Source organism: Sphaeramia orbicularis, chromosome 8, assembly GCF_902148855.1.
Source record: "Sphaeramia orbicularis chromosome 8, fSphaOr1.1, whole genome shotgun sequence".
In the NCBI taxonomy this organism is placed as follows: domain Eukaryota; kingdom Metazoa; phylum Chordata; class Actinopteri; order Kurtiformes; family Apogonidae; genus Sphaeramia; species Sphaeramia orbicularis.
The window spans coordinates 327,764-351,775 of record NC_043964.1 but is presented as its reverse complement, the minus strand read 5'-3'; the positions used below and the strand labels follow the sequence as shown (position 1 = coordinate 351,775).

The following is a 24,012-nucleotide window of genomic DNA, read 5'->3' as shown; positions in this document are numbered from 1 at the left end:
AAAATTAGGCATGATGTGTTCATTCCATGACAGGAGATATGTGATTGTACCTAAAATTAGTTTAATATCCCACATATATCGGCAGCGGTATCGGTAGATATCGGAATCGGAAATTAAGCGTTGGACAATATCGGCATATCGGTTTTTGTCAAAAAAGCCAATATTGGACATCTCTAATATATATATATATATATATTTAAATACTGTCACAGATCTACAGACTCTGACAGGAACAGTGTGGGTTCTGTTGGGTTTGACCCATTGTTCATGTGGATGAAGGACAGTGGAGGAGCAGGAGGAAAGACGTGAGGAGGACATTCAGCAGGAGGACTCAGATGGCAGGACCACAGGCCGGGGAGACCAGGACTACGGGCCGGGGGTTTGGAGCCCATCTCTGGAGGGTCAGTCCACCTGTGAAATGAACCCATGTTCTGCACTAAAGTAACGTCTTGACTTCACTCAGGTTTACGTCTCTTACATATTTGCATCATTTCATCTTTTTTCTTATTTTATATATGTTTCACCTTGTTGCAACTTTATGTTTATACATTTTTTCATCATTTGCACTTTGTCGTATTGTTTATATTTAATCTTTCATTTTCATCACAGTGAAAGTGGTTTTTCCGTTTAGGTCTCCTCTATATTTATGGTCTGGGAACAGCTCATTTCTGCTTTTAAATTATTGTTGTTTTTTTTACATTGTCTTCATTTACTCATTAACTTTTAAACATTTTTACATCATTGAAATTGTTTTTTTCATTTTTCATATCATTTTCATGTTATATCTATGAATTATTAAAACATTCTGTTATGATTGACTGCAGCAGATTACCCCGCCCACTGACATCATCAAACAGCAGATGATCCCGCCCACTGATGTCATCAGACAAAGGGTGTTAGACTCCTCCCCCTGCTGGTGACAGCGCTAACACCAGTCCAGTCCCCTCTGGTGTTCAGATGGATGCAGGTACAGAACAGGTGTGAGTGTCATCTGGACTGAACTCAAACAGCTGTTAGTACTGACAGGACGCACTGTCTTAAACGTGCAGTCTGTGGGTCAGACATTAAAGGTGCAGTCTGTAGGTCAGACATTAAAGGTGCACTGTGTGAATTCTGTTCTCAGTCATTCTAAAACTGTCCCAGACATGAAGGAATCCTGTTCATTTCAGTCCTGATCTCAGTCACAGTAGTATTCCACACAGAAGATTCACATTTAAAGCTCAGTGTCAGCCCCCAAATGATGGTTATGATGTCACTGTGTGTTTGGTCTGAGGCTCCGCCCATCACCTGTCTGCCAATCACAGAGTCAGTACCTTAGTTCATCCAGGTTGGCAGTTCCGCTGAGCTGCAGCTGAACATTTATGAGCACAAATGTGTGAGCTGAAGAAACCCAGAAGGACTAAAGGGATTATTCCAACGACGACAAAGAGAGAAAAGAAACAAGGATCTGGAGGAGAAGAATGAGAAACAAACGACTGAAAGAGAAGAATGAGAAACAGATGACTGAAAGAGAAGAAGAATGAGAAACAGACGACTGAAAGAGAAGAATGAGAAACAGACGACTGAAAGAGAAGAATTAGAAGACTGACGCCAACTCTGCCTTAGACTGACCACTGTATGAACCACTGAGAGCTGGGATCGCCGTCTGCACCCGGTCCCAGACCGGAGGTCCGTGCACCCGGTCCCAGACCGGAGGTCCGTGCACCCGGGGCCGGGCTGTGGGTCTCTTCTCCTGGCTCTGGTGAACAGATTGCCGGTCCAGGACTGGTGAACAGACCTGGTCCCGGTGTGGGACTGGTCTCTGTCCATGTAGCTCCTTGTAGTTCAGTGTTTTCAGTGGAAGTGACCTGTGCATGTAGCGGTGTGGAATTCGGGGGGGGGGGCTTTGGTAGTCCGGCGTTTTGTGTCTTTTTTAACTTTTCATTTTTCTTTTCTTCTTTTAAACTTTTATTCCTCTTTTTTTCTACTTCATTTCTCTTTTCTCTTTTGATGTTTTAATCACCTGAAACACATTTCTTGTGTTTTGTGAAAATCTTCATTCCTGTCAGTTTAATTTATGAACCTGAATGAAGCTGAATTTGTTTGGACTGGATTCCAAGCGCCTTTAAACAGGTTTCATGTTTAAATCCACACTGACCTCTAGTGGACACTGAGTGAACTGAAGATTCTAAAGAAATAAAGTACAAATAAGAACATGAACACAGACAAACATAAAGGTGAATAATTAGAAACATTTGGTCAAACATTTACCAAGTGTCAAAGTCAGGTGCAGGTGGGTGGGGCTTGTCGTGTGGGTGGGCGGGGCCTAAGGCGGTCTGGTCTGTGCTGATAAAGGCTCCTTGAGACGCAGCGTGTGCGTCAAGAACAAACAAACAAACAAACACCAGGAGAGCATTGAGTTTACAGCCACAAGAAGACAACTGGGACTAAAACTGGACTAAACTGGGACTAAACCTGGACTAAACTGGACTAAACTGGGACTAAACCTGGACTAAACTGGACTAAACCTGGACTTAAACTGGACTAAACCTGGACTAAACCGGGACTAAACTGGATTAAACTGGACTAAACCTGGACTAAACTGGACTAAACCTGGACTTAAACTGGACTAAACCTGGACTAAACCGGGACTAAACTGGATTAAACTGGACTAAACCTGGACTTAACCTGGACTAAACTGGACTAAACCTGGACTTAAACTGGACTAAACTGGATTAAACTGGATTAAACTGGACTAAACCTGGACTAAACTGGACTAAACCTGGACTAAACCGGGACTAAACTGGATTAAACTGGACTAAACCTGGACTTAACCTGGACTAAACTGGACTAAACTGGACTAAACCTGGACTTAAACTGGACTAAACTGGATTAAACTGGACTAAACCTGGACTAAACCTGGACTAAACTGGACTAAACCTGGACACAAACACCAGGAGAGGCTGGAGTTGACCGCTGAAACCCACAAGGAGAACTGGACTAAACCTGGACTCACATAGACTAAACCTGGACCCCCCTGGACTCACCTGGACCCACCTGGTCTCACCTGGACCCCCCTGGTCTCACCTGGACTCACCTGGACCCACTTGGTCTCACCTGGACCCACCTGGACTAAACCCGGACTCACGTAGACTAAACCTGGACTCACCTGGACCCACCTGGGCTCACCTGGACCCACCTGGTCTCACCTGGACGCACCTGGACCCCCCTGGACTCACCTGGACCCCCCTGGTCTCACCAGGACGCCCCTGGTCTCACCTGGACCCTCCTGGTCTCACCAGGACCCCCCTGGACTCACCTGGACCCCCCTGGACTCCTCCTGCTCCCCCTCTTCTGCTGAGGATGTTTTCTTGTCCTTCGAGCGTCTCACTCTGTGGCTTTTATCGTTGCTTTTCATCGTAGTCGTGCGTTAAAAACACTTTGTTTTTGTTGTGTTTCTCTTTTATTTCTTTGCATTTTCATAAACATCCTTTCTAAACTCTATTCATCATAGAAACAGATTTAAATCAATGTAAGATCAAAAAGTTTCAGCGTAAGAGGACGAGAACGATGCTTTATGGCCTGAGAACGACACGACGATCCAAACCGCAGAAGAAGAAAAAGAGGCTGTCCTTCATCCTGCTCCACCTCCTGTTACCATGACAACTTCCACCAATGACCAACGGAGGCGCCGCCCACCGATCGGGACATGACCTCCGACTCGGGGGAGGAGACGGCGGAGGCGCTGTCGGACTCGGCCCGGGAGGAGTTACCTTGGCAACGGAAGGAGGAGGAGGAGCACGATGAGGAGATGCAGGCGGTGGCGTCATCTCCGGACGGACGCTTCCTGAAGTTCAACATCGAGATCGGACGCGGATCCTTCAAAACGGTTTATAAAGGACTGGACACTGAGACGACGGTGGAGGTGGCCTGGTGCGAACTACAGGTAACACTCAGAAAAACTACAAACATGGCCGCCAGGTTCAGAAACACATAAATACATAAATGTATACATGTTTATATATAAGAAATACACAAATTCAGACATTTATAATGGACTGGACGTGGAGACAACTGTGGGCGGGGCCTAATGCGAACTACAGGTAACACTCAAAAACTTTAAACATGGCCGCCAGGTTCAGAAACACACAAATACATAAAAAACATTACATAACAAATAAATGCATAGAATATACATGTGTATATACAAGAAATACACAAATATTGACGTTTGTAAAGGACTGGACATGCACACAACAGTGGGTGGGCCTAATGTGAACTACAAACATGGCCACCTGTGCCTAGCACAGAAAATCACAAAAATATTTATACAGGAATAAAAGACAACACTCAAATCCAGTGTTTCAATCAGGATCTGGTCCAGGGAGGTTTCCCATAAAGGGGGTTATGTGGAGACCTGGACTCAGGAGGCCATTACCACGGTAACGGACCATGGTCTGCGTTTATGTGAGCTTCGCCGTCTGCGTTTATGTGAGCTTCGCCGTCTGCGTTTGTGTGAGCTTCAGCGTCTGCGTTTATGTGAGCTTCAGCGTCTGCGTTTATGTGAGCTTCGCCGTCTGCGTTTATGTGAGCTTCGCCGTCTGCGTTTATGTGAGCTTCAGCGTCTGCGTTTATGTGAGCTTCGCCGTCTGCGTTTATGTGAGCTTCGCCGTCTGCGTTTATGTGAGCTTCAGCGTCTGCGTTTATGTGAGCTTCAGCGTCTGCGTTTATGTGAGCTTCGCCGTCTGCGTTTATGTGAGCTTCACCGTCTGCGTTTATGTGAGCTTCGCCGTCTGCGTTTATGTGAGCTTCAGCGTCTGCGTTTATGTGAGCTTCACCGTCTGCGTTTATGTGAACTTCGCCGTCTGCGTTTATGTGAGCTTCAGCGTCTGCGTGGTAGATAAAGCCGACTCATGACTCAGCAGGTTTGTCTGAGTCTGAAGCGGACTCTGATTGGTCCAACGGCTGCTGGTTCGTGTTGATAAGGAACACAGGGTTTATGAGGTCAAAGGTCACCCACACATGAATATTTACAGTCTCACATTGTGACATCACAGCCGCCGTTGGCTCTGATTGGTCAGAGGTTCAACAGGTTGACTGTGGTTCTTTTGAAATGTTAGTTTGTCTTTACTTTGGTTTATTTCACTTTGTCATTTTTCTCAATGTCTAATTCATCAGGTTAAATTTTAACATCTTCTCCACTTGTTTTTCTTTTAATTTGTACAAAATAAATTTTCTTTTAGTTTTTGTTCAAGTTTTTTTAATACTTTAAACATTTTTCATTTTTAATGTCTTATTTTTCTTTAAGTTGACATTTTAGTTGCATATAGGGATGGAGCAATTACCTGTATAACGATAAACGGCGGTAAAATCACAGACGGTTAGTATTACCGTTAAATCCTAATTCTCATGATAACTGTGTTTGATTACCGCACTTTGAGGGGAAAAAAACCCTGTGTACAGATCTGCTTTCATGTCAAACATGTGAGTATAGTTTGAATTTATTACAAATTAAATTTTCTATACCTAATATTTGAACCAATATTCACTTTAAAGTCTGTGAAAAGGTTCGTTAAACATCTGTGTGTTATTTATGCAATAATTATATAAATTTTTTTGTGTGTTTTTTGTCCTTTTATGTTTTTATAGTAGGTTAAAGTGAAAAAAAATAATAGACAGATGGTATAGATGAAGTTGTGCTGAAAAAACAGATCCCACACATGGGTATAGTAAACATTTGTTTCTATAGTATATAAAGGCCAAATCAAAAGGACTGAAAAACAGACAGAATAGACTCAGACCACTAAGGGTTAATATTGGAATGTTTCTGACACAGAAGGGACACTGGGACTGTTATTATTTTATTTGTTTTTTGTTGTTGTTTTTTTAAATACAACTTGGTTAAATTCTTTCAGTGTGTGTATCAGCACTTTTTGAACATTTTGAGCACAATTTCAATAATACCGTGATAATAATACAATAACTGTGATAACTTTAGTCACAGTAACACTGATCTGAAATGCTCATATGGTTCCATCCCTTCCTGCATATTGTAAATGTCATTATCTTTAGTTTTAGTTCATTTCTTTGTTGTTAAATTCATTTTATTACGTGGTTTGAAGCTTTTATCTGGTTGAGTCTTTGTTCATTTGAATGTTTTTGTTTTCCGTCTTTATTCAGGTTGGGCTGAATCTTCTCTCTCAGTCTTCATGAACTCAACTCCATTTGTCTTTCAGAACTTGTCGTTCATTCATTCTCTACGGTTCAGATCTGACGTAAAAACATGTTTAGAAGAGGCTCCACTCTGAAGGACGCATTGATTGATTGGTTGGTTGATTGATTGATGGGTGGGTGGGTTCTGGTCCTGACAGACTCATCGTCTGACGAAGTCGGAGCGTCAGCGTTTTGGTGAAGAAGTGGAAATGTTGAAGAACCTGCAACATCCGAACATCGTCCGCTTCTTCGACTCCTGGAAGTCGACGCTGAAGGGACGGAAATGCACCATCCTGGTGACGGAGCTGATGACGTCAGGGACCCTGAAGACGTGAGTCCAACAGAACCAGAACCACAAACAGAACCAGAACCACAAACACAAACAGAACCACAAACAGGACTAGAACCAGAACCACAATCAGAATCAGAACCAGAACCACAAACAGGACTAGAACCACAAACAGAACGAGAACCACAAACAGGACTAGAACCACAAACAGAACCAGAACCACAAACAGGACTAGAACCACAAACAGAACCAGAACCACAAACAGGACCAGAACCACAAACAGGACTAGAACCACAAACAGAACGAGAACCACAAGCAGGACCAGAACCACAAACAGGACCAGAACCACAAACAGGACTAGAACCAGAACCACAATCAGAATCAGAACCAGAACCACAAACAGGACTAGAACCACAAACAGAACGAGAACCACAAACAGGACTAGAACCACAACAGAACCAGAACCACAAACAGGACCAGAACCACAAACAGAACCAGAACCACAACAAGACCAGAACCACAAAAAGGACCAGAACCACAAACAGGACTAGAACCAGAACCACAAACAGGACTAGAACCAGAACCACAAACAGGACCAGAACCACAAACAGAACCAGAACCACAAACAGGACCAGAACCATAAAAAGGACCAGAAACCACAAACAGGACTAGAACCAGAACCACAAACAGGACCAGAACCACAAAAAGGACCAGAACCACAAACAGGACTAGAACCAGAACCACAAACAGGACTAGAACCAGAACCACAAACAGGACCAGAACCAGAACCTCCACTTCCTGCTCATTCATTTACTTAAACACAACTTTCAGACCAAATCCGTTGAAATAAAAGTGACTGTTTGTGAAACGTGTCCAACACATTCAAAGTCAACACTGAACCTAAAAGGTTTTAAATACATTCAAGTGAAATTGAATCAAATCAAACACATTTAAAAATGAAGCTGAAGCTTCTGTTTGACCCCATGAGCGTAATTATCCTTCAGTCATATAACAAAAAAGAATCCAATGACAACATGAATAGAACATTCTGAAAATGAATGAATAGTAAGTAAGTCATAATGTCTACAACTCAAACCACTTTGGATTCAGAATATTCAGTTTGTAATATTTAAATGAATGGAAAAGTCCGACTACATTTAAATCATATGCCATCTCTCACATTAACAGTTAAGACCACAAACAAAATCAAAACAAACAAATAAAATTCAAGGTTTGTTTCCAAAGTTCAACCGTCTTTGGTTCTTAAGAACAAACGTTCGATGAATGATGACCTGGATAAATGAGAACATACGCAGACGAACAAGACAAAAACAACTCCCAAAACTAAGAATCATAACAACCAAATCATAGAGTTCAAAGTAAATGTGTCAAATTAAATGAACAGTGTTAGGACCCGAAGGTTGCAACATATTTAACATAGAACCCAGGAGGTGAAAGGATTCAATTGACAAAGTTCTTTATTTTTTACTTAACCCTTTCATGCATAATGATCACTACAGTGGACAGCTGTTCAAAGCTGGTCTCTTGCATATTTATGGTTTTGTTGTTTTATTTCCATATCAGCCAACACAGTGGACACTTATGCATCATCCCATACACTGTAATTCATACCATTACTGTAATTTGCTGTTCTAGATAAACCTAATCCGCAGTAACATGCTTGAGTTTTAAAAAATTGCTAATTGTTATTAGACTGTAATTAACTGTTTTGTATTTTTTACACAAAAAGTTTTTCTTTTTTTTTTGCTTTCTATCTCCATGCAGGTATGTTAAAATGTGAGAAAACATCAGTTTAGCAGCATTAAACATGTTTTTATTTCATAGTTTTCACGCAGTATTTCAGTCAATACATGTTTGTTTGCTTCTAAAATTAAATGTGTTGTGTCCAACTGAGTGGATATTTTTGTAACCCCATGAAAAATAGGTTCATAAAAATGTTTCTTATTTTCATGCCTAAAGAGGAATAAAAACACTCAGGAAAAAAAAAAAAAAATCTTCATTAATGTTTTCATAATTCGTGCATGAAAGGGTTAAAGGTAAGTATAGACTTCCTCTTCTTAACCCCCTTCCTGTGCCCTAAACAAAAAAAAAACAAAAAACAAAGTTTCAAAGGAAAACAAGGACCAAGGTGAGCCGACAAACTGAACAAAAGGACGGTATGTGGCTCAGACCAACCCAGTACAGGACCTGTCGGACCTGGCCGCAGACCGCTACCCCACAGACCGCTACCCCTACCCTAGCAAACACAACCCCGCAACTAAAGCCTGTCAAAAGAAAAACCCAAAACAGGACATCTGGACTCGCCTGGTAAAACCAAAAGCTACGGCGCAGCCCACGTCCTGCTTCAGAACAGCGGTGCAAACCGCTGGGTGCACGTGTCCGGGCGTGTGCGTTCTGGAGTGGTGTCGGAGGTGGAGCAGGAGGCGAGGCAGAGAGAGAGGCCAGCGCTCGTCCAATGTATAGGCTCTGCACCGGCGGGAAAATTAATTGGCCACCTATAAAAAAAAAACCCACACTAAATATATAATATTATACAAAAATGTTATCAAGGCAAAAATAACAGAGAGCAATAATCACCCAAAAGAGTAAAGTAAGAATTATAACAAAAAAAAAACAACCAAAAGACGGGGGAAAAAAGGTGCATCAGAACAAAACAGATACAACCTTTTCTTGGAAACTATCTAGAGTCCAGTCCAGATCCCTGTGGGACCCCACAGGTCACTGCTGTAGCTGCTGTTTGTTTTTCAGTTCAGTCCTGTTCCAGACTGGTGTTTGTTCTAATCTGAGCTTAACCGTCCTCAGGTACCTGCGTCGGTTCCGTCAGATGAAGCTGAAGCTGCTTCAGCGCTGGAGTTTCCAGATCCTGAAGGGTCTGCAGTTCCTCCACTCCCGTTCCCCCCCCATTCTCCACCGAGACCTCAAGTGTGACAACGTGTTCATCACCGGACCCACGGCGTCCGTCAAGATCGGAGGACCTGGACTCGCCACGCTCAAGAAGGCCTCGTTCGCAAAGAGCGTCATCGGTACGACGTCGTACGGCGTCAGCGTCCGGTCAAACAAACGGAGTTAATTCACCCAACGTTCAGTCGACACCGTCACCAGCTCCGACTTAAAGAATTACTGGAAATGTTCAAACACACACATATTTCTGTTTGAACACACAGTTTATTCACTCTATAATAATAATAATAATAATAATAATAATAATAACTTTATTTGTATAGCACCTTTCATACAGAAATTGTAGCCCAAAGTGCTTCACATTGATTGAAAAATACAATATTAAAATACATTAAGATTGATTATACATCAAGAAATAAATTGAAATTTGAGAGAAATACAATAAAATAAAATAAAAAATAAAAACAGAAATACAATAAAATAAAATAAAAATAAAACCAGCGCACATTCCTGGTTCCTGAATTGTGACCCCATTTTTATCTCCTTTCAAAGGCTAATGAGAATAAAAATGTTTTTAATTTGGTTTTAAATATATTCAGTGAACTGGCTTCTCTAATGTCTTTTGGAATTGTATTCCATAACTTTGGTGCATAGTTAGTAAAGGCTGCGTCCCCCATTTTCGTTGTAATATTTCTGGGAGTCGCTAGTAACCCTGTGTTTGATGACCTCAGTGTTTCTAGTTTCTACATAATCGATCAGTGAGTTTGCAATGTAACTTGGTCCGGTTCCATTTAGAGCTTTATACGTGAGGAGTAGTATCTGAAAATCAATTCTGTAGGTTACCGGTAGCCAGTGCAGGGAAACCAGCACTGCAGTAATGTGCTCTCTCTTCTTGGTTTACTCTATACACATGTTCTTATTCAGGATACAGACGGAGATCTGGACCTAGGTGATAATAGTGTTGGATTTTTCATTCTAGTTTAGTTTTATTTAGTTGGACTTTTTTTCTCTAATTCAGTTCATTTTAATTTGTTTTTAGAGCAGGTTTGATAGTTTTTATTAGTTTCTTTTTTTTCTAAATGCTTAGTTTTAGTTTAGTTTTAATTTTAGTTTTGTTGTATCTATAGATAGATAGATAGACACTTTACTCATCTCATAGGGAAATTTACAGGTTCCAGCCGTATCCACAAACTTAAAAAACAAACAGTAGTAAAAACACAATAATAAAAACACAGTCGTAAAAAACAAAAATATCTTTTCTCTTCTTCTCTGTGCTCCTATTCAAATCAATCCCAGACAGGACTCTGCTGCTTTAGTCTCCATGTTTCCAGGTAGAGTGGGGACCAGAAGACGACTGGAAACCACAAGTGAACACAAGTGACGGAGCAAAAAGTGTTGTACGGTGCTGCTAGCTAAAACTGCTACAGCGAAAAAAATCGATTTTATATCAATCCGACATTGACAAAGACGAAAACGAAGGGAATTGATCCATAATTTTTATAGGTTTTAGTTAGTTTTGTAAACACACAATACAGTTTCAGTTAGTTATGGTTTTTTGTTTTAATTATAGTTTTTATTTATTTCAGTTAACGAAAATGTTTTTTCAATTGTAGTTTTCGTCATTTCATTAGTTTTCGTTAATGATAATAACCTTGGTTTGGATTTGTCGGTTATTTAAAGACTCATGAACTTCATGACGACACCAGTTCAGGGAAAAAAAAAAAGCAGCAAATCGGAGAAATCAGCATCTAAGTGACAAATTCGTACAACGATAATGGGAAGATTCTGAGTGAATGAAGCCATGCTGGAGTCTAGTGTACACAGTTTTTTCTGGTTAACCTGTTCTTTTTTTGTTTTTGTTTTTTTCAGATTACTCAATTCTTTGGTTGTCGCAACAATATATAATAAAACAGCTTCTACTTTTAACCATTCAACCTTTAACAAGCAGTTCTCATAAAATAAGGGGAAGTTAGTTATCGTTTTTTTTCTTTTAATTATAGTTTTTATTTATTCAGTCAACAAAATGTTTTTTTTCAATTCTAGTTTTTGTCATTTTGTTAGTTTACGTTAACGATAATAACCTTGATCTAGATCTGTCCCTGGACTACCAAAACACTACCAAGAACCAGGACCAGGACCTGGACTGACCAGAATCACTCGCACCGTTACAGTTAGTTCATCAGTGTTGAACCGGTTCTATTTAATTTCACCTTTCAGTTTAGTTTGAGTTCAGATCCGAGTTCAGGTGTAAAACTCATTAATATCCATCATTTATTGACTGTATTTTCATTTTGTCACTCTATGCTGACAATGCGTTGTTTTTGACATAAAAACAGACAAATCCAGACATTTTGAATATGTTTACTCATCCTTCAGTGGACGCAGTTCAGAGAAAACATTGGAAACGTTTGTAAAAAATCTTCATTATTAACCTGGCTGATGTTGTGGTGCGTTCAGGGACCCCAGAGTTTATGGCTCCGGAGATGTATGAGGAGAAGTACGATGAGGCCGTGGACGTCTACGCCCTTGAATGTGTATCCTGGAGATGGCCACGTCTGAATATCCATACTCTGAGTGCCAAACGCCGCCCAGATCTACCGCAAGGTCACCAATGTAAGCCCCGCCCATATGACCACCTAATGCCCCCCGTGATTGGTCACGTTTGAACATCTGTCTGTTCCACAGGGAATCAAACCGGACAGTTTCTTCAAAGTCATAGTTCCAGAGCTGAAGGAAATCATTGAAGGCTGCATTCGGACCAACAGCAGCGAGAGGTAACCAATCAGAGAGCTGCATTAACACCTGACACGTCAGCCAATCAGAGAGCTGCATTAACACCTGACACGTCAGCCAATCAGAGAGCTGCATTAACACCTGACACGTCAGCCAGTCAGAGAGCTGCATTAACACCTGACACGTCAGCCAATCAGAGAGCTGCATTACACCTGACACGTCAGCCAATCAGAGAGCTGCATTTACACCTGACACGTCAGCCAATCAGAGAGCTGCATTAACACCTGACACGTCAGCCAATCAGAGAGCTGCATTAAACACCTGACACGTCAGCCAATCAGAGAGCTGCATTTACACCTGACACGTCCACCTCACCTGCATCACTATGACACAGGTGGAGGTGTGGCTTGGTGTTGATTAGATATTGTGGGGGCGGAGCTGCCTGGGGTGGCTGGTGTCCAGGGTCTTCTCAGTGTGGTCCTGGTTCCATCAGGTTCACCATCCAGGACCTGCTGGACCACCGGTTCTTCCAGGAGCAGCTCGGCGTCCATGTGGAACTGGCCGAGGACGACGACGGGTCGAAGACGGCGCTGAAGCCTGTGGCTCCGCTATGGACGCCAACAAGAAGCTCCAGGGGAAGTACAAAGACAACAACGCCATCGAGTTCCTGTTCGAGATGTACAAGGACGTCCAGAGGAGGTGGCCCAGGAGATGGTACCGAGCCCAGGGTCCACTTCAGCCAGACCGTTGGGTCAGGGTTAGGTTGAATGCCGCTCAAGGGTCAGGATCGGGATAAGGGTCCAGGGTCAGAATCAGGGTTAGGGTCAGGGTCAGAGTTCAGGGTCAGAGGTCAGGGTCAGAGTTCAGGGTCCAGGGTCAGGGTCCAGAGTCAGGGGTCAGAGGTCAGGGTTTGGGGTCAGAGTACAGGGTCATAGTTCAGGGCCAGAGGTCAGAGGTCAGGTTTGGGGTTCAGAGGTCAGAGTTCAGGGTCCAGGGTCAGAGTACAGCGTCCAGCGTCCGGGGTCAGAGGTCAGGGTACAGGGTTAGGGGTCAGAGTGCAGGGTCAGGGTACAGGGTCAGAGGTTCAGGGTACAGGGTCAGAGTTCAGGGTCAGAGTTCAGGGTCCAGGGTCAGAGTTCAGGGTCCCGAGTCCAGAGTCAGGTGGTCAGAGGTCAGGGTACAGGGGTTAGGAGTCAGAGTGCAGGGTCAGGGGTCAGGGTACAGGGTCAGAGTTCAGGGTCAGAGGTCAAGGTCCAGGGTCAGAGTTCAGGGTCAGGGGTCAGAGGTCAGGGGTCAGCTGGTTCACCAAACAGCTGTTGCTTAGTGGTTTTTTTCCATGACGTATTTATTTATTAGTATGTTAATAAAAGTGACTGTGTCGTCTGCATAGTGACGTAAAAGCCGTGCCATTAGAACAGAGTTTAAAAAATGTTAATTCCACTGGACTGTGAATCTTTCAGTTTGTCTTTAGTTTGTGAGTTTTTCTTTCATTTTATGCTTTTACTTTTTTAGTTTATTTTCAGTTTTTCTGCAGTGTTTAGGTTTTCTCTCGTTTTTTTCTGTCTTTGTCTCAGGTCGTCCTGGGTTTCGTCTGCGAGGCCGACCTATAAAGTTGTTGCCAAGGCGATCAGACATCGGGTGTCGGCCATAATGCGTCAGAAGGGAGAAACAGCGCCGCCTACAGGAGGAGTCTGGACCCCGCCCCCCAACAACCACAACCGCTATCAGACATCGCGTCAAACATTTGCCACAGCTGGGACAACAGCCAATCAGGTGAGGGGGATGCTGTTGCTATGGAAACAGAGCAGAATAGCTGCGGTTCCTTGAATATCCCCTTGAGTCAGTTGTGCTCGTTATTACGTCGTCACCGCACAGGAGATAATTTACACAGAACTCAGCTGTTGAACGGAAGCTCTCTAGTAAGGGGCGGGGTTAGGTATGAAGAGGCGTGGGGGCTATGATTGACAGGCGGGTGACTGTTTCAGGTTCAGGGAGGATGTCACAGCAGATGCATCACCTGTTCCCTGGATACAGGCTCCGCCCACAGCGTCAAACAGCCCGGTGGATTCTGGGATCAGCAGCGTCTCCTGTCGGACAGAAGGAGACGAGGACGAAACGACCAAGACGGAGACGAAGATGGACGACTCAGCTCCACGTCAGTAAATGAAACAAACATTTAATTTAAAGTGAAATGTAATGCAGTCAAGTTTCTTCCTCAGGTGTAATTTGATGATTGGTTGATTGACTGGTTGATTGGTTGGTTGGTTGATTGATTTGTTGTACTTGATCGTCATGTTTGTCTATTTTCACTAAATATATTCAAACATGTCTGTTTGTTCATGTCTCAGTGATTGCTGACTCCTCCCCCTTCGCTTCCTCAGGTGTCTCAGTGGATGTGGAGGCCCCCACCCCCTCCGGTCACTAGCCCCGCCCCTGTCATCAGTCTTCTGACTCCTCCTCCGGCAGCAGTCAGACGAACTAAACCTCCTCCACTTCCTGTTCGCGTTTTCCGAAGGTACGGTCAGTGCAGTGCCCTTCACGTCCCCAGGGGGACACTGTGGTTTACTGAGGATTCAAACACACGCCACAACAGTCTGTTAGATCTGACATGTATTTAATTATTTGGATGATTTTACTTCCTGTGAACCTTCAAGTCACATGACCTGTAATATCAGACATTGACAATCTGAGGCTGAATCTGATCATTTATTGATCAAGAGGGAAATTCATGTTCGAAAAAAATCAGGACGAAGGGAAATTAAAACCACAAGGTTTAGACTCAACAGCATCCAACAGTTCCTGCTGCTGTGGTTCTACTTCTGTAGAGCATCGCCGTGTCCCAGAATGCAAAGCGGTCCTTCCAGGATCAGTCCGCAGCTTCTCCTCACCTGTCGGACAGGTAAAAAGGGAGGTTTTCTATTGGATGCTTGTCTTCAGCCTTCCAACATGTCACATGACTCCTTCACTGTCATTTCGTTATCGTGTCCGTAGCGCCGCCTCGACGTAACCTCGGGTCTGAGTGAATGTAACGAGGGCCAATCGGAGTGGAGCGGCCAGGAGGCGGGCACACGGGCGCATCGAAGCAGTTCCGAAGGCGGGCTCGGGCCCGGCTGAGGATGACGGGCCTGTTGGACCCGGCGGACCGCGTCGTAGAGTGTCAACTGGAGACGCACGACAGCAAGATGGTGACCTTCAAGTTCGAACCTGGACGGAGACAACCCAGAGGACATCGCCTCCGGTGATGGTGAGGACGCGTGGCCAATCACAGGCTGCGTCTACGGCGGACTGACGGCTCATTCAGGTGTTTGTGGCAGATCCACAGGGACTTCATCCTGCGCTCCGAGTGTGACGGCTTTATCCTCCGCATGTATGACATCATCAAGAGGGCAGAGTCTATGATCAACCAGAAACTGGGGGACACAGACAGGTCATCACACTTGACGTCACCCAGTCTAACCGGAGCCCCAGGTAAGAAGACAACCGCATGACCGTACGCACACACGACTGGACCAACAACTGGACAACGCACGACTGGACGACTGCAGGACTGGACCCACTGCACGACAGGACCAACGCACGACTGGACCAACGTACAACCGGACCAACGCACAACTCTACCAACGCACGACTGGACCAACGCACGACTTGACAACTGGACGATCTGCACGACTGGACCAGCGTACAACCGGACCAATGCACAACTCTACCAATACACGACAGGACCAACGCACCGACTGGACCAACGTACAACCGAATGACTGCACGACTGGACCAACACACGACTGAATGACTGCACGAACGGACCAATGCACGACTGGACAACTGCACGACTGGACCAACGCACGACTGGACCAACGCACAACTGGACCAACGCACAACTGGACCAACGCACGACTGGACGACTGCAGGACTGGACCTACTGCACGACAGGACCAACGCACGACTGGACCACCGTACAACCGGACCAACGAACAACTCTACCAACGCACGACTGGACCAACGCACGACTTGACAACTGGACGACTGCACGACTGGACCAACGTACAACCGGACCAATGCCACACTCTACCAATATACGCAGGACCAACGCACGACTGGACCAACGTACAACCGAATGACTGCACGACTGGACCAACACACGACTGAATGACTGCACGAACGGACCAATGCACGACTGGACAACTGCACGACTGGACCAACGCACGACTGGACCAACGCACAACTGGACCAACGCACAACTGGACCAACGCAACGACTCCGGACACTGCACGACCTGAACCATCGCACGACTGGACCAATGGAGGACTGGACGCACGCACAGCTGGACCAACGCACGACTGGACTAACCTACAACTGAACCAACGCACGACTGGACCAACGCACGACTGAACCAACACACGACTGGACAACTGCATGAATGCACGACGGACCGACTGCACGACTGGACCAATGTACAACTGGACCAACGCACAACTTGACGACTGCACAACTGGACCAACGCACGACTGGATGCAAGCACGCTGGACCCAACACACAACTGGACAACGCACCACTGGACCAACGCACAACTGGACCAATGCACGACTGGCCCAACGCATGACTTGACGACTGCACGACTGGACCAACGCACGACTGGACTAACGCCGACTGGGCCAACGCACGACTGGACGACTGCACGACTGCACAACTGAACCAACACACAACTGGACTAACGACAACTGAACCATCGCACGACTGGACCAATGGAGGACTGGACCAACGCACGACTGGACCAACGCACGACTTGACCAACGCACGGACTGGACTAACGTACAACTGAACCAATGCACGACTGGACCAACGCACGACTGAACCAACACACGACTGGACCAATGTACAACTGACCCAACGCACGACTGGACCAACGCACGACTGAACCAACACACGACTGGACCAATGTACAACTGGACCAACGCACGACTTGACGACTGCACAACTGGACAATGCACGACTGGACTAACGTACGACTGAACCAACGCACGACCTGGACGCAAGCACGACCTGGACCAATGCACGACTGGACCAATGCACAACTTGACGACTGCATGACTGGACCAACGCACGACTGGACTAACGTACAACTGAACCATCGCACGACTGGACCAATGGACGACTAGACACACGCACAACCGAATGACTGCACGACCGGACCAACGCACAACTGGACAACTGCACAACTGGACCACGCACGACTGGACCAACGCACGACTGGACCAACACATGACGGACCAACGCACGACTGGACGCACGCACGACTGGACCAACGCACGACTGGACCAACGCACGACTGGACCAACGCACAACTGAACCATCGCACGACTGGACCAATGGACGACTTGACCAACGCACGACTTGACGACTGCACGACTGGACCAACGCACGACTGGACTAACGTACAACTGAACCAACGCATGACTGGACCAACGCACGACTGGACTAACGTACAACTGGACCAACGCACGACTGGACGCACGCATGACCAGACGACTGTACAATTCTTCTTTCTTTCTTTCTTTCTTTCTTTCTTTCTTTCTTTCTTATTCAGTGCTTTTCTTAATATTTTGATGTGACCTCAGTATTGTTCGACAGATTCCGTGTCATGGTGACAATGGTTCAGAACTTGGTGAACTTTAGATTCTAATAATTATTCTTATTAACTCGGGACTTTGTGTTGTGGATTTGTGACAGAATCGTGTTCAACTGTGTTTTAATCAGACAGTTTGATCTAATTATACGTCCACCTTATGTTTTCAGTCCAGCGGGTCCAGACCCGTGTCGGGTCCTGGGTCGGGTCCTGGGTTGGGTCTTGATCTGTCCAGGACTCTGTCGTCGTCTTCTCTACCAGGTAACAACCAATCAGAGAACAGACTGTGGATGCTCTGAGCACTCTAATGAACTGATGCATCTTCTTGTAAGACATTACAGACGATAACCCCTCCCCCTTGAAGAGCGTTGACTTCCATGTTGACCCTGAGGCCACGCCTCCTGTCAGGCCACTGAGGTCCCAGTCCTTTCACACGTCCTCAGGTCCATAAAGTTCATGTTCACCATGTGGTTTCTACACTTGATTTAAAGTCGTCAGCTTTAATCCCCTCCTCTTTCCTCCTCAGGCTCCTCCCATCAGCCCCCCCAGTAACCTTACCAGTACCAGTACATGGACTCCACCCCTCTGGCCTTCCCCTCAGTATCGTCTGCCTTCTCCTCCTTACTCTGCTACACCACTTCCTTTCCTTCTCCGAGCCCCATCCCTCCGCTCCTGCCCCTCCTGCCCCTCTGCCCTCCTGCCCCTCCTGCCCCTCCTCCTCATTGGCCAACCCCTGATCAGCCTCTCTTCTCATTGGCTAACGTCTTCTCACTGGCGATGAGTGTAGCCCAGACCTCATGCCTCCACCCGGGACCCTCCAACCAGGGCTTTCACCCCCTCACCCAGACCCTTGCCCCCCGTTCTCCTCCCCCAGACCCCTCCCATGTCTCCCTCCTCCCACCGCCCTCCCACTAACTTCCCCTACAGCCCGCCCACTGTTCAGACAGGCTCCGCCTCTAGCAGTCAGCAGGTGGGAGCCGTCAGGCCAAAGGGACCTCACCTCAGGTAAGACAGAAGCACCAACCAGGTGAACTTCACTGAAGCACTTTGACTTCTGACATTAACCCCTTCATGTCCATCAAGTCCAGTCCAGTTTATACGAGAAAGTTTGACTCACTATATTCATTTTAGACGTTGTTTTGAAGATTCCATTCTCCACAGCTGAGTTTCCAAGTTTATTTTACAGTTTTTACAGTGAAACATGGGACTTGGACCTGTTTGGAGTCAGGAGGTCACATGACTGGACTCAAGACCGGTCACATGACCGGACACAAGACCGGTCACATGACTGGACAACAAGACCGGTCACGTGACTGGACACATGACCGGTCACATGACCAGACACAAGACAAGAAAAAACCAGTGTTCCAGTTCAGTGTGACCTGCTGTAGTTCAGTTTGTATTTGATCCATAAACTAAAACAGTAAATGTTCTAAACTAGAGGGTTTTCCCTTCAAATGAGCCATCACTGGTTCATTTAGTCCATTTAGTAAACTGAAACTGAAACTCAAACTGACACTCACACTGACACTGACTTCACTGAAGGTCACGTCTCGTGTGGTCTGTGTTACTGACCGGTCCAAACCCTGGGCCTTCCGTCCATGCCTCAGTTCTTGCACATACAGACAGATGGATCTGCATGTGGAGGATGTCCATAAAGTTCTCAGAAAGTGAAAGTGAGCTCCCCTCACCTTATCATTGACTATCTGCCCCCCCCCCCGAGTTTGGAACCACTGGTGCCAGACTTTCTGCACATATGGCTGGACGACCAACTGATGGCCAGGGCCAAGGGTCAAACTGACTCCATACTAACGAAGCCGTTTGTTATTCTGGGCCTGAGGTCCACAGACTCATAGACTGTAGCGCCCCCTTCAGACCAGATGACACCCATATTTACTCCAAATCACTGGAACATGTCATTCATTCCTGCGTTTATTCGTTGTTCGTCATTTGTTCATTTCAGCCTTATGGTCCATTTCAGAGGACGTTTGGCTCCACTTCGCCCCTTACGGTGAGTCCAAACTGATGTCTGCTGCTGGTTCTAGTTCGGGTGACCTCCTCTCCACCAGAGGGAGAGTTCTAGGCCTGTCTCAGAACCAGTTCCAGGTCTTTGTTTTTCAGAACCATTTGTGGTGAACACTCCCAGGATCAGAATCCTGGTACCAGTACCTGGTTCTCAGGCTGTTTACCAGTGTTGGTCTTGCTGGTTTTAATCCAGACCCTATGGAACCAGGTCCAGATTCAGTTCCAACTTCTGAACTGTATCTGGACCGCCTCCATGCAGGGCTCAGAGGGACACCATAGTCCCAGGACAGAGCCGGTGATGGTTTATTTGGATGTTTTACAGGTACAGGCACTGTCACCACTACCAGTACCTCCAGTCCAGGTGTGACGGTACCCCTGGTCAGGTGTGACCGGTACCCCAGGTCCCGGACAGAGTTCTCTGAATCCAACCTCCAAACCAAAGTAAGTCTGATCTGTTTTTCTGTATTTGTTGTGACTGCTGAAGGTGAAGATGGTGATCCTGGTGTGGTTTGTGTGCAGGTGGTCTCCCCCAGTGTCCCTGTCCCCCACACTGGTCCCCCAGACTGTCCCCCATAGCTGAAGGTGAGTCTCCTAGTCTGTGGAACCTTCTGGATCCTTCCGTGTGGCTCCTCCTCCAACTTCTTCTCCTGTTTATAGTGACAACTTCCAGCCTTCACCGTCGGCCGCTTCCAAGTCAGTCCCTCCAAAGATGTCCGCGCTGTCCATCACCCAGAACCCCCGCCCTCCTCAGCCCAGGCCACGCCCACTGCCCATTCCCCACCTCCCTTCGGGCCCGACCAATCGGAGACCTCCACCAGTAGCAGCAGCAGCAGCACAGAAGAGGAGAGCCAATCAGAGGCCAGCGTCAACACGGTGACAGTTCTCCCCAACCAATCAGGCTCCTGGTTACCATGACAACACAGAGGATGAAGACAGGAAGAGGGGTGGGGGGCGGAGGCTGAGCGTGAGCCTGTGGGAGGGGTCACCAGCTTCAGCCAAGCGTGTAACCGCTACGCATCGCACATCAGCTCTAGACGAATCAGACAGCGACGACGAGGACATGTGGGAGGAGCTTCAGGAGCTGCGTGACAGGTGACGGGTTTCAGAGAATTTCATTATGTTTTATGGATGTGTACAAAGGTTATCATCGTTAACGAAAACTAACGAATGACGAAAACTAGAATTGAAAAAACATTTTCGTTAACTGAAAAAAATAAAAACTATAATTTAAAAGAAAAAACCCTAACTAACTGAAACTGTATTGTGGGTTTACAAAAACTAACTAAAACAGATAAAAAATTATGGATCAAATTCCCTTCGTTTTCGTCTTTGTCAAACAGTCAGATTGATACGAAATCGATTTATTCGCTCTAGCAATTTAGCTAGCGGCAACCATACGACACTTTTGCTCCCATCACTTGTGTTCACTTGTGGTTTCCAGTCGTCTTCTGGTCCCCACTCTACCTGGAAACATGGAGACTAAGCAGCAGCGTCCGTCTGGGATTGATTTGAATAGGAGCACAGAAAGAAGAGAAAAGAGACCACTGACTACAACTGAAACTAAACTGAACTACAACTAAACTACAACTGAACTACAACTGAACTACAACTGAACTACAACTAAACTAAAACTAAACTACAACTAAACTAAAACTAAACTACAACTAAACTAAAACTAAACTAAAATTAAACTACAACTGAAACTACAACTGAACTACAACTAAGCTACAACTAAACTACAACTGAATACAACTAACTACAACTGAATTACAACTGAACTACAACTGAACTACAACTAAACTACAACTGAACTACAACTAAAAAAAAACTAAACTAAAACTGAACTAAAACATAATTACAACTAAACTACAACTGAATTACAACTGAACTACAACTGAAATTACAACTAAACTACAACTGAACTACACTAAGCTAAAACTAACTACAACTAAACTAAAACTAAGCATTTAGAAAATAACGAAAACTAATAAAAAAATCGGACCAATGGTCCTGTATCTCATGCGGCCAAATTCAACAGCTGTGGTAAATGTATCCAGATCCATTTATTCTCACCAGTTTGTGTATTTATTCTATTACAGAAATAGTCCATGTTTTGCTCATATTCCAATCAGATCTGTAAAAAATTCAAATTCACACTGATATCATTGATCTGATTATTGGATCAATCCACTCCTTATCTCTTATAATGGGAAATTTTTCAAAGTGGCACCAAATCCAGAATCAGATCCAGATCCAAATAATTTCACTAACTTTTGTTGACATCATCATACAGAAGCTGTAGACCAAGTTTGAAGTCAATCAGAACGGAGTCAGAGAAGAAGATGCTTGAAAGTTGGTAACAGGACGACAGACGACGCCAGAGCTGGCCTGACGACATTAGCTCACGCCTGTCGGCCGGTAAGCTAACTATCGACCCTGCTCTAAAAATGAATTAAACGAACTGAATTAGAGAAAAAAGTCAAAGTAAATAAAACTAAACGAGAATGAACAATCCAAAACTATTAGAAACCTTGATGTGTGGCGTGTCAACCTGTTGGACCCAGAGGAACCAGATACAGATCCACCTAAACCTGTTGGAACTGACCCAACAGGAGGTCCACCAGTTCCTGTTGGGTTTGGGTGGAGGTCACTGTTTTTGGCCTTTCCAGTCATGTGACCTTTTGAAACGAGGCGCACTAATGAAGTCTACATGAAAAAGGTCATCTGTCTGTAAAACACCTGCTGTTCTCCAACGCCTTGTGAACCTCTCCACTTCCTGCAGACACCCTGGCGGAGGTTGCAGAACCTACAGACCAATCAGAAGCGAGAGATTGAGCAGCTGTACATGCGGATGGGTAAAGTCCCGCCCCCTGGCATTGTACCTCCGGCAGCCATGTTGAACCACCGTCAGCGCCGCCTTTCCAAGACCGGAAACTATCCTCCTGTCCGCAAAAACCAGCTGCAGAGGCTGGATGTACCGCCCCCCGCAGGTGAGGAGGAAACACTGCAGCCTCTGCAGCCACGCCCACTTGCTTTTCTGCTGTTTGACCTTTTGCATCTGGGCTGTTTGACCTTTGACCTTTGCTGTCCACTCTGTGTCCACTCAGGGCATCATGAGGACGGGCTCCGGCAGCAGCAGTGGCTCTCTGGACAGACCTGGGAAAGGTGTGACCTTTGCCCCTGAACACACGATGTAGACCAGGTTCACCTGAAACCTGCACGTTTACCCAGGATGCATCTGTCCCCTGACTGGTAGAAGCTCCGTCAGGTCTGGAGCGAGGATCGACCTTTAGCTCCGTAGTCCTAAACATGAACAGTGAATCCATAATGTTAACCAAACCTTCATCAGCTCCGTTTGTTTTTATTGCAGTGAAAATGAACTTGATGACCATCGACGATGATGAAGATGAAGAAACCACGTGTCACTTACTTCAACGACCTTTGACCTCTGACCTTTGGTTCAGACAGATTTAAAACGGGTCATGTTCTGTGTTTGGTGTGAATCCATTTATGACGTAGTTTTCTGTGTGATGTGAACAAACCTCTTGTATATGGAGGGCTGAACCTGCCATACTGAAAAATATAAACAAATATAAAAATGGCTAAAAACTTCATTTCTGTACCATTTATTGATCTATTTTGTCCTTTTTTTTATAGTTTTCCTATTTAATTTTTAACCCTTCATTTATTTCTGCTTTGCTTTGTATTTACATTTTCTTTATCTCTTTTCTTGTTTATTTCTATATTTTATTTTCATCTGACATCTTATTCATTTATTGTCATTTTTTATTCACAGTCATATTTACCTCTTCAGTATTCCCCTTTTGCATTTTATTCCTTTGGAAACCAATGCAGAAATAAACATTTACATTTTCTTCCTCTATGTATTTTGAAAATGTAAATAGAAAGCAACACAGAAATAAATACAGGGACAAAAATTAAATAGGGAAAACTATAAATAAGGACAAAATAGATAAATAAATGGTACAGAAATGAACTTATCAAGCCATTTTTATATCTGTGTATATATTTTTCAAGTTGACAGGTTCAGTCCTCCATAAAATAGAGGAAGAAAATGTAAATAGAAAGCAATGCAGAAATAACCAGAGGGATAAAATGCAAAAAGGGGAATACTGAAGAGGTACATATGACTATGAATAAAAAAAAATGACAAATTAATAAGATGTCAGATGAAATTAAATATAGAAATAAACAAGAAAGAGACAAA

At 45.0% G+C, this 24,012-nt stretch overlaps 1 long non-coding RNA gene and 1 pseudogene across 1 annotated transcript; both read left to right on the top strand.

Annotated features, from left to right (window-relative positions):
• Positions 1 to 3,643: 3,643 nt before the first annotated feature.
• LOC115424063 (serine/threonine-protein kinase WNK4-like) lies at positions 3,644 to 23,480 on the top strand (annotated as a pseudogene).
• LOC115423666 (uncharacterized) lies at positions 17,922 to 18,343 on the top strand. Its single transcript, XR_003935996.1, has 3 exons — positions 17,922 to 18,020; positions 18,092 to 18,202; positions 18,286 to 18,343. It is a non-coding gene; the product is annotated as an uncharacterized LOC115423666 (long non-coding RNA).
• Positions 23,481 to 24,012: the final 532 nt, after the last annotated feature.